The 11,322-nt window shown below is 41.2% G+C and overlaps 1 long non-coding RNA gene across 1 annotated transcript; it reads right to left on the reverse strand.

Annotated features, from left to right (window-relative positions):
- Positions 1–4,729: 4,729 nt before the first annotated feature.
- LOC143441136 (uncharacterized) lies at positions 4,730–5,583 on the reverse strand. The gene is made up of 3 exons (XR_013108359.1): positions 5,480–5,583; positions 5,037–5,193; positions 4,730–4,947 (listed from the first exon to the last, which is right to left on the reverse strand). It is a non-coding gene; the product is annotated as an uncharacterized LOC143441136 (long non-coding RNA).
- Positions 5,584–11,322: the final 5,739 nt, after the last annotated feature.

The following is an 11,322-nucleotide window of genomic DNA, read 5'->3' on the forward strand; positions in this document are numbered from 1 at the left end:
GCTTCTATTCTTATAAGCCGTTTCCTAGAAATCAACTTCTATTTTCCTGTGCTTCTGTCCTGTCACATCCCAGACCCCTTCTCATTACTGTGGCTAAAATCTGCTGTCAGCAGCATGACACTTACAGTCCTGACCTCCCCCTGAACTCCAGTTCTTGTCACCGGACACCCACTAGACATTTCCACTTGCAGTCTCCCCACTCCACCACGTCAAGTTTTAAAATACTTATCACTGCAATTGCCTCTTAGCTTCCCAACAGCTCTCAGGTTTTTCCCTTCCATCACTTCTGTCTTAGTCTCTGTCACCACTTTTTTTTTTAAACCAGGACTAGAAACTATGGAATAACTTCAATCTTTTTATCTTCTTCCTGGAGTCATGGTATAACAGAAAAACATTAACTTTGGAATAAATCTGTTTCTGTCATATTTTAGCAGTACAAACAGGAAATATCATAACCTACATCCTTCAGATTTCTCATCTATAAAATGGTATAATCAGTACCACATAAAAGAAAAGGAGGAGAAGAAGGAAGAGGAGAAGAAAGAGGGAAGAAGAGGAGGAGGAGGAGAAGGGGAGGAGGAAGAGAAGGTGAAGAAGATAGAGGAAGAGGAAGAGGAAGAGGAAGAGGAAGAGGAAGAAGAAGAAGAAGAAGAAGAAGAAGAAGAAGAAGAAGAAGAAGAAGAACAACAACAACAACAACAACAACAACAACAACAAGAATAAGAAGAAGAACAAGAAGGGAGAAACGAGAAGAAAGAAGAAAAGAGAAAATATTTACCGTCCTGTATTAACTGAGTGAGATTCTAACTCTCCACACTGTGGATGTTCCATCCTAATCTATAAAGACACACTGTGCCTTATAGAATGTTCAACAACATATCTGGCCTTTGACCATAAGATGCCAATAGGAATTCTCCTATTCATAATGTCCAAAACTGTAATCGAAACTGCCAGACACCCTCATGAGGTCAGAGGAAGGCTGGAAGGAGCCATGGTATCTTACTGTCTAGATGCTTCCCACATCACTTGAGGTGATGACTGGAGAGTGACTGGTGCAGTTCTTGACCAGGGCCACTATCTGCAAAAATGGATGTCTACTCATCTATGAAGTTCCATCAAGGTAAGGTGTTCTCTAAAAATTATAAGAAGACACCTTGTGAACCTCTTTAAGAGAGAAAGTTAAATCGTGTTGACCCAAATTACACATTAGTAAATATTTTGTTGGAATTCAAACAACAATAAAAGAAATTTCTTATATTCTCTTGCTATGACCTGAATGTGAAATGTCCCTCAGTAAGGCTCACTGAAACACTTGGTCTCCTCTGGTAGTGCTATTGGAGAAAGTTCTGGAATAGTTAGGAGGTGGGGCTTTGCTGGAAGAAATGGATCAGTGTGGAGGGGCCTTAAGGTTTTATAGACCAGCCCCACTTCCTGTTTACTCTTAGCTGCCAGAGTGTTAACCCAACACTACCACTAGCTTCCTGCTCCTGCCTCCATTCCTTCCCCTGCCTGCTGCCTTCTCTTCTCAGACATGATGGACTGTGACACCTCAGGAACTGTGAGCTAAAATAAACCCTGTCTTCTTTAAGTTACTTTTGTCAGAGAATTTTCCTCACCACAACAGGAAATGAAATGAGGCTCCATCTTGGTGGTTTTATATCTTTGTCTGTTGTCACTGCACTTTAGGGGTCACTAGAGCTGCTTTCCTGCCTTTACTTCAGTCTCTCACTGCCCAACTCATACAACCAGCCTTCTGCACAGTGCTGGTGTCCAACATCCTTTCTACCACAAGCCATTTGACCATGTGCCCCATCTCATCCCCTTCCCTCCCTCTCTCTGCCTCTCTAAAAGTGCCTCTGTCTCTGTGTATGTCTGTGACTTTTGCTTTTGCCTTTTGATACAGGATCTCACAATATAATGAGCTTTGAACTCACAATCCTCCTGCCCCAGCCTCCTGAGTGCTAGGAGTATAGGCATATGTTATCTCACTAACCCTATTTTCTGTATCCAGATGACCCCCGTTTGCCAGTTAGCAAAGTGTCTTCCACTCACCCTTCAAGACTGTGCTCCTGAAATGTCACCCTTTGTCAAAACTCGGGCCTCCCCCTCTCTGAACCTAGGGACTTTCATACTCCACCAGGGAGCTTCCTCCTCAATCTTGTCATCACCTTCTTGTCCTATGAGATCGCCATGATCTATTTCTCTCGCTCCCCCACCCCCAATGTTCTTGAAAATGTCTCGGGGCTGGCCCTTCCTCCCCCTTTCTTTGGCCTACAGAGATCTGACAGCACTCTTCACAGTGAAGTTTAAATATCAGCTTCTGTTGATGCTTGCAACCTCTTTTGAAAGCCATCAGAATGGGAAAAAAAAAAAAGGATGGCTAATGGTCAGAGAGGGGTACCGTCAAACAGATGTAAAATAAATCACATTCAGTAAAATAGTAATTTAGAATCTACATACTAACCTATAGACAGTGTAATATTTTCATTTTTTGTTTCAAACTGTCAAACAGTCAAATAATAAGTAAATAATAAGAATAAACTGAAATTAAAAGTAAGCATCCCAATTTTTCTGCAAAGCCTCCACTACCCAAAATCTAGTATAGTCATTAAGAAACCAAGTATAAATATCAGACAGATCTGAGTTCAAAGCCCAGGTCCATTGTTTGTCTGTTGGGTGACCTTGGGAAAGTGACATGCCAACTTCAAACTTTTGTTTCTTCATTAATTTATCTTCCCCATAAGACTGCTGTGAAGGTTAAATGGCAAATAGAACTGTGAAATTCTTGGCACAGTAACTGAAGCTAGTACTAAATACATTTTAAATAAAATTAAACACAAACCTTCCTCCTGTGAATACCTACAGCATACGGTGGTTGAGGGGAAACAGTTGCTCTGGCCCACTGGCCATTCCTCAGTTGCCTACAGATATTTTTTTATTCTTCACTCATACAATAAATCCCACTGCAGTTTCCCCTCCCTCCCCTTCTCCCAGTCCCTCCCCACTTACCTCCCCTCTCCCCTAGACCCACCCCTCCTCTATTTCTCTTCAGAAAAAAGCAGGCCTCCCAGGGATATGACCTAACAAATTACAATAAGACCTGCCACAAATCCTCATATCAGGACTTGGAGAAGCCACCCAGTAGGAGAAAAGGGGTCCCCAAAAGAGGCAAAAGAGTCAGAGACACTCCCACTCCTACTGTTAGGAGTCTCATAAAACACCAAACTGACAACTATAGCTTATTTAAGAGGACCTAGCATCTTTGCAGGCTCTATGAGCCCCTGGGAGCCTTGATTTCATGGGCCAACTTCTCATGGTGTCCTCAATCTCTCTTGGCTTCTACAGTTCTTCCTCACCCTCTTCCTAGATTTCCCAAAGCTACAAGGGGAGGGACCTGATGGAGATCTCCAACTGAGGTTTCCTCTCTGCTTAATGTTTGGCTGTGGCTAACAGAGTATGAATTTAATTAATCTCTACAGAGTGAGTTGTACAACAAGTGAATGCTAGTTACAAATAATTTCTCCTGATGACCTCTGATGCTGCTCAGCAGATCCATTCCACTAGGATTTCTGAAGCCACTACCACACACATCTACAACCCTGTGCAGAGCCCTGAAAGGCCTACTCCTAGCCTAATCTTTTTAGAAATTAGAAGTTTCCAAGCTAGGGATCTCTGTGTAGTTTCAGTATCCTCTGACAAGGATAAACCCCTTCTGATGATAATTCTAAACTGAAAATATGTTTGTCTGTAGCGTTGTCCCCAAAAATATGGAAATAATGAAACCAATTCCCCAAGGCCTGAACCATGGACTTTCAGATCTATTTTTCTTGACCTCACTAGAGTCACACCCAGACTTTGTATTAATACAAGTGTCAATGACATTGGGTTTAGCTTTCCCAATTCTATGCTCACAATCATTCAATATGTCATTCCTTCTTCTCTCCAAATGTGTCTTATTTTAGTATTTTGTTCCTCACATTTTATTTAAATACGGTTATTTAATTTCCTTAGTGTCCAGAACACCCCTTTAAAGGTAGACTTGTGAAATATTGATTAATATTAATATTAATATTGAGTGCCTGTGATGTCCCGTGCTCTGTGTATATGTTATTTTATTCAATTATCACCGTAACTGTTTGCTATTGATAAAAAGTAACCTCAAGTAGTTAGAGAAATCATACAAGATTGTGTGGCTGGTAAACAGTGATATGCTGTGAAATGAGTCTAACTCTGGGGTAATCAATTGGAAAGACAGCTGAGTTCTCTCCACCGTCTTTACTTCCATACTCTTTGTAGCTCCTCCAAACAAGAGACGGTACCTACTTCCATGACACTTACATACTGGCTAATCTTGTGATTGTGTTAGCAAATAAGGACAAGACATGACAGTGGAGCTGACCTATTGGACTATTAGAGGTCACGTGGGGCTAGCTTGAGTCAGCCCAGTTGTTCATTCCAAGGACCAGACACTGAGCCCAGCCAAGAACAGCTATGTTGTTCTGTAGCAGACAACAGATACATGAGTGAGCCCACCAAGACCAGATCAGAGCTACAGAATTGCCTAGCTGACCACCTATTCATGTAAAGAATCAGTAACCACTGAGATACGGCTGTTTGCCGTACGACACTATTGATTCATGAAATGGAAAACACACATTACACAGCTTCAGGCAGTAAATATACATTATATCAGTACAAAAAAAGCCCTTTGCAAACACATCTATCAGATTTTCTTTCATGTTTCTTTTTTCAAATTTTTTTCATTATTCTCATTTATTTATTCAGAGGCATGTTGGGACAGATATGGAGGTCAGAGGACATCTTGCATAGGTCAGTCCCTCCTTTCACTATGTGGTTCCTAAGGGTTGAACTCAGGTTCTCAAGAATGGCCATCTTGCCAACCCTCTTTCATCTTTCAATCATGCTCTTATATTCTTCTCAGTTACTCTAGAGAAAAATAAAACAGCCTATGAGTGATATATTAGAAGAAAATGGATTTGTCTCTAATAAGCCAATTCAATGTGTGACAAACTTACAAACTCAACTACAGCATGTGGTGATCCGTTTCTACCACTGTGAACCCAGAGCAAACAAACCAGCCAGTATTCTTTCTGGAGCATCTAGTCTCTTCAGCACCCGCACACAGTACAATGGTGTTTTAAGGCATGGTTCGTTCCTCAAGAAATTTATCATCTGTTTGGAAATATCAACAGTTGTGCAAATAAGAGAAGGCAAATGATAATAAAACATTTTAAAAAGAAAATGCCTCAAATAAAAAGGAGACTGTGATCATTTTGTTTCAAAAGAAGAGATATTTGATTATTTTGGTACAGCAAGTCAACTCTTGATGGGAGAATTCAGAGAAATACCATGAATTGAGAACAAAGTCCATAAGATGGAGGCTGGTTTGTTGAAATACTTCAATAAAGTGGGCAAGAAAGCAATCTTCGTTAGTGAAACTGGGGATGATGATACTTACAGTGGCAAAGTGCAAGGTATGTTCGGGAGTGAGCAAACAGGTCATTTGATGAGAACAGAAAAAGTCGATAGAACCAAGTTACGGAAATAGATACAGAGTGGAAGCAGCAGGTGACGCAAGCAGTAGTGTGTTGATCATTAACCACCTGTGAACTGTTTAATCTTGAACAAGTGGAGTTTGGGGTAGGCATTAGCAGTTGGAGATTCAGGCCAGCGTGGCGGGGGGGGGGGGGGGGGGGTCCAGGTTTCAGGTATGGTTGGAAAATCTTCAGTGTCGTGAGAGGTGAGATGAAGCTAAGGCAGAGGGGAGAGGCTGGCCTTGGGGAATGCCAACAATGTCTAGTGGAGAAGATAAGGAAAGTGTGCAGCTGACAGCTAAGCAGGACAGAGCCGGCGCCATGTGAGTTCCATAGTGTGGTAACCACGCAGAGAAGGGAGGGGCGTGCGCCAGCAGAGAGGAAACATGCTCTTTCAAGAGAAGCCTGCATGATAATGAGCAAGACCTGTTCCAGCAATGCCAGATGCCTTTTTAAGTCTTTGGATGGTTCCCACGGGGCTACTCACGAAAGAAACAGTGGAGACTGATTGGACCTGTTTGGAAAACGGACACAGCCATCTTTGTCTGGGACTAATTTAGCCTTCCAGATTCTCTGTGGTCATTTTAATGAATTAATTCCCCTTTCTTCATTTCATACATTTAGAAAGTACACACTGAGGGAAACAAAATCTCTGATGCTGGGGGTAAAGCTCAGAAACATTGAACACAACCCCCTGGGATCAAGGCCCAGCATCACGAGAGTATCCAGTTAAATGAACAATGGCCAAATCCCGTTAGCTTCTGTGCCATTAGTACATCTTTCTATAAAGATTTGTTTATTTTTAGTGTGTTTTACTATATGTGGGGTTGATTGTGTTAGTGTATGTGGGTGCCCACAGAGACCAAGAGAGAATATTGGATTCTCTGGAACTAGAGTTTTTTGTGGTTTGTTTGTTTGGGGTTTTTGTTTGTTTTTGTTGTTGTTATTTTGTTTTTCGAGACATGGTTTCTCTGTGTAGCCCTGGCTGTCCTGGAACTCACTCTGTAGACCAGGCTGGCCTCGAATTAGAGTTAACGGGCAGTTGTGAGGGGCAGCCAGATGTGGGTATGGGGAACTGAATTCTAGAAAGACAAAGAATGCTCTTAATCACTCAGCCATCTCTCCAAGCCCCTATAAGTATATCTTAAGTCACCCAAATGGCACAGTCAGGGCACTGGTTTATTATTATTATTATTGATTTTCATTATTTTAAAACAGCAAATTACTGTTCCCTGTTGTGCTGGCTTCCTGACACAGAATATATTATTATACATAATAATACACAGAATTAATTCTTAAGACTTTCAATAATATTGTGTAAAATAAATAGAATAGCCACTCAGAGTATTTCTTAATATATTTTTCAGACATTTTTTTTCGAGACAGGGTTTCTCTGTGTAGTCCTGGCTATCCTGGAACTCACTCTGTAGACCAGGCTGGTCTCGAACTCAGAAATCCACCTGCCTCTGCCTCCCAAGTGCTAGGATTAAAGGCGTGCGCCACCACCGCCTGGCTAAATATATTTTTCAACACACACACACAAGTAAGTAAATAAATACACATAAATAAAAATAACACAAAATTTTAGAATGTTGAAATCACCAAAAATACCCAACAGGACATTTTAAGTAGACTTATAATTTTGTGCTTGGCATCATTCATACCTATCCTGATGTCCATGTGAGCTTCAGGTTACAGGTTGAGCCTGCAAGCAAAACCTCAAGAATAACGGGAATAGTGCCAATTATTGTTTCCGTTGTGTTTCCAGAACCTAGAATGATGCCCAGTATCCTTACGAACTGAATGATTAAGTGAATGAATGAAAGGATCCGACATTCTCACAGTGCTCAAGTCCCTGAAATGAACAAGGTAGAAACTTCATTTCAATATGATAAGTTTATGCATTCTAGAACATCATTCCAGTGACTGGGGAACTAACCTGGAATCCACTACTCTACTGATCCAGTAGAGATGGATCACAGTGCTATTGGGAAGTTATGGTGATCAGAGTTTGCTTTGCTGCCTTTGGAAAGGATATATCAATGCACTTCTCTATGTGGGAAAATATCTCAGCAAGGAAGAAGGGTTTTAATCATATGGAAGACTGCCAGCTGACTATATAAAGCAAACGTTATTAATTATTGTGGTTTTATGAAAACATTGTTCAGTGAATCCATGTAACCTCATTTTCAAAATATAGACTTAAGGCCTTCAATATTCTGGCAATCTATTCTGAAGTTAGGGAAGAAACCAAAGTATTTCTCCCCCAAGTATAAAGAGGGAGATGAGGACGAGCAAAGCACAAGGAAACTCCCTGCTCATCCAGAAGCCAGACAGAGTTGGATAGAGGGCTCTGCTCACGCCCAAACGTCACGTGTAAGTGCTTCCCAAGCCTCACTCACCAGCCAAGAGACAGCAGCACCAACTGCATGTATGAGCAAACATCTTCCTGTGACAGTCCTGCCTCTAGAGACTAAAATGGTTTTTAATTTTTCCTGTTGCTTTTTAAAAAACATACTGTGCTCTATTGAACTGCAACTTCATCCAGGACCCCAACTACCCCACTGCCTTGAGTTGCTCCACCCCTGTCATGTGTTTATTGTGAATGTTCATAAGTCTGACCTTCTCACCCCTGCCAGGCCAGGATGGTCTTGAACTCCTCAATAATAGGATTATAGAGAGCTACCACTCCACCTGGCTTGTGGTTTTTCTTTCTTGTGAATCTATCTTTCATTACAGGAATCTGTGTCAGTTACAAACTAATGATATTGAGGGAAAATACACCTTCTTCCTCTTCAGAATTATCTGCAAACAGTCTAGAGTAGTGGGGCTGAGTTAGAGCTGACTACTCTCCAATGTGGCAGAGAGCATTTGAAAGCGGAGAAGGGAGGGGTATCAAATTAGGAAGAACAGGGGTGGGTGGATGATGAAAACTTGCTTTCAGGTCCCTTTCAATTGTTTCTGGTTCTTCCATTCCATCTAAGTCAAGCTAACCCAACTACACAGTTATCCGGAGCTTTCCGAGAGCCAGGAAGTAAGTTGAAAGCACGCCAGTGAGCAAGCCGGACATTAACTCCACACTAACAAAATCAAAAGCCAGCAAAATGAAGAGGAACCAAGAGTAAGCTACATTAGATGGGAAAGTCTGCATGTGGCTTTCCCGCCTCACCATCAGCTTGACATTTATGTTTCTTAGCCGTGTAATAAACATAAGTAAAGAAGATTCAAAGAGATATGGCTTTTAAAATGTTACCAACTCATGTACTCCCTGGTTCCGTGAAATAACTGTCAAACGCACGAATAAGCTCTCACGTTCGCTGCCCTTCATCTGCTCATCCACATCTACATGTTTATTGAATTTCCTATGTGATATTGCACTGCTTTTTTTCTTAATTAAATAGTAGGGTTCATATGCACTCCTTTTATTAGATTTACGAAATAGAATTTTTGGCTTGCCCAGTACGTCTCGCGACATCATCTGATAGCTGTTTTCCAGTTGACTGTCATCTTTGGAGTTATGCGTGTCTGACAGAACCATCACAATGTCTGCATAAGATCCAGCTACTGCAGCACATCTTTTGCTTTCTAATTAGCTCCTCTAAGATAATCATCATTTTCCACATTAAATCCCACTGTACTTATCGTTTGTGTAAGTCTCATACTTTCAAATTATTGCCCAGTTGCATGGAAATCCTTGTCCATCTTCGGCTAGTTGCAGTTAACAGTAGTTGGCGCCATGTTTGTTGAATACGTTCCTGCATTTTGCAGCTATTGTGTTACTAAGTGAGAAAAAATAGATTTTTATAATAATGTAGAGTAAGGTCATCAAATTTCCTGAGTCTGGGACCTCATCTGTACTAGGCCTACATGTTAACAGTGATAATTTTGTAGAGAGAGGCAGAGGTAGATCTCTGTGTGTTCTGGAGACTAGCCAGCTAGGGCTATTCAGTAGAAACTTGTCTCAAAAATGAATTTAAAATTATTAAAAAATAATCCCATCCACTGATAACTCTGCTACCTTTTTTAAAAAAATGGGAAAGTATCCACAAAACTCCAGATTTCCTTTGAAAAGTAAAACAATCTAAGTACTCTGGGTAAACTCGACATTTGCTCTTTCTCTTTGCCCCTCCTCTCTTCTCCCCTCTATTCTTTCCTTCTCAATTTTCTTTCTGAAATGCTTTTCCAAAGAACACAGGCTGGCCTGGTTTAGCAGATCTCTGTCTCAGCCTTGGGAGAGATGGAACTCTTTTAGGTTATCTGATGGCATTTCTTTTTCTTTTTTTTTTTTATTAGATCTTTCATTTACACTTCAGATGTCATCCCCTTTCCCCATTCCCCCCCTTAGAAAACCCCTATCCCATGCCCCCTTTTCCTTTTTGCATTTATACAATTTTTTAAAAAATGTTAATCATAGGCTTTATAAGTTTGGTATTGTTCAATTAGAGGTGTAACCCACTACCCAACCTAGATATATCTACTATCTTTGACTGGTGGAGATACATGAACATCTGCTTCCCTGTCTCCCCCCTCTATCTCTCTTTCATCACCTAGCTTCTCCTCTCCTTCTTCTTCTCCTCTTCTTACTCCTTTTCTTCCTCTCAGTACTCCTCCCACCTTAGCTCCTCCTACACATCACCCTTCCTGTTAAAAGGAAACTTTTCTGTCAAAATACAATTAGAGCATAATTATGCCAATTTGTACCAGTGAGGTACAAGATAGTCCTAATACCCAGTCCATCCTTTTGTTGACCTACCAGCACCTCTGTCATCTCTCCTAACTAAAACATTTAGTTCTGAACCTGGCTTTAGGATGAATGTCAGCTAACGACCATACACTCAGATCTTTTCTCTCAAGGTAAATAGCTATAAGTTTTCAACCCCGTCAGAAATCCAGAATGACTGAGTTGACTATAATTGTGGGAAGCACAAAGCATAGCTTCTAAAACTTAGCCAATTTATAGAGACCTCTGAACACCTGGACACTCGCTCTACTTCAAAACGTTGGAGCATCTGTTCTTCTGCCTTCTGGCCCAGGATCATCTGACAGACCTTAGTGCTGCAGAATTATTAAGGGCTGATTACTCTGTCTAGGCAGATATAATCAGTCGACTATTCTGCAAGTGTGTCCTTTTCTGGACAGTAATTTGTCTGTAGAAGGAAAGTGGCAATTCTTGCCTAGTGGCTGTCTCACCACAACTGGAGTAACTCCAAGGATGCTCAATTTCTTCTTAGAATTTAACATAGGAAGCTGTCCGGAGCAGACAGGTCTCTAATGAAAATGAACATTAATACTGAAATGTTTGTCATGTCAATTCTAAGGATTATATGTAGGGGAGGATGGCCCTGTTGGGCATAGGTGGGAGACAAGATAATTAGTACCCTGAAGGCTGAGCACTGAGGGGGGGGATCTGAGGGTGGGGAGGGAGGCTGGGGGTAGGTGGGTAAACACCTTCATAGAGGCAGGAGGAGGGAGGATGGGATAAGGGGTTCCTGGGTGGTGGGGGAAATATGGTAAGGGGATAAAATTTGAAATGTAAATATTATATCCAATAAAAGAGGGGAAAAATAGAAAAGCGGTTAGAACCAACATTCTTAATAAAATGTCAGCCCTCTTCTAAAAAAAAAAAAAAAGCTATCTTGATACTAAAATTTGTTTTGAGAATTGTATATTGCAGAATGATCAGCCTTGGTGTATCTACTCAACAAGCAAGCTGGGCAGACCTGCTCAAACCTCTGAGGTCCGTGAATTCCTTCTGGAGGCAGCGAAG

Source organism: Arvicanthis niloticus, chromosome 1, assembly GCF_011762505.2.
Source record: "Arvicanthis niloticus isolate mArvNil1 chromosome 1, mArvNil1.pat.X, whole genome shotgun sequence".
In the NCBI taxonomy this organism is placed as follows: domain Eukaryota; kingdom Metazoa; phylum Chordata; class Mammalia; order Rodentia; family Muridae; genus Arvicanthis; species Arvicanthis niloticus.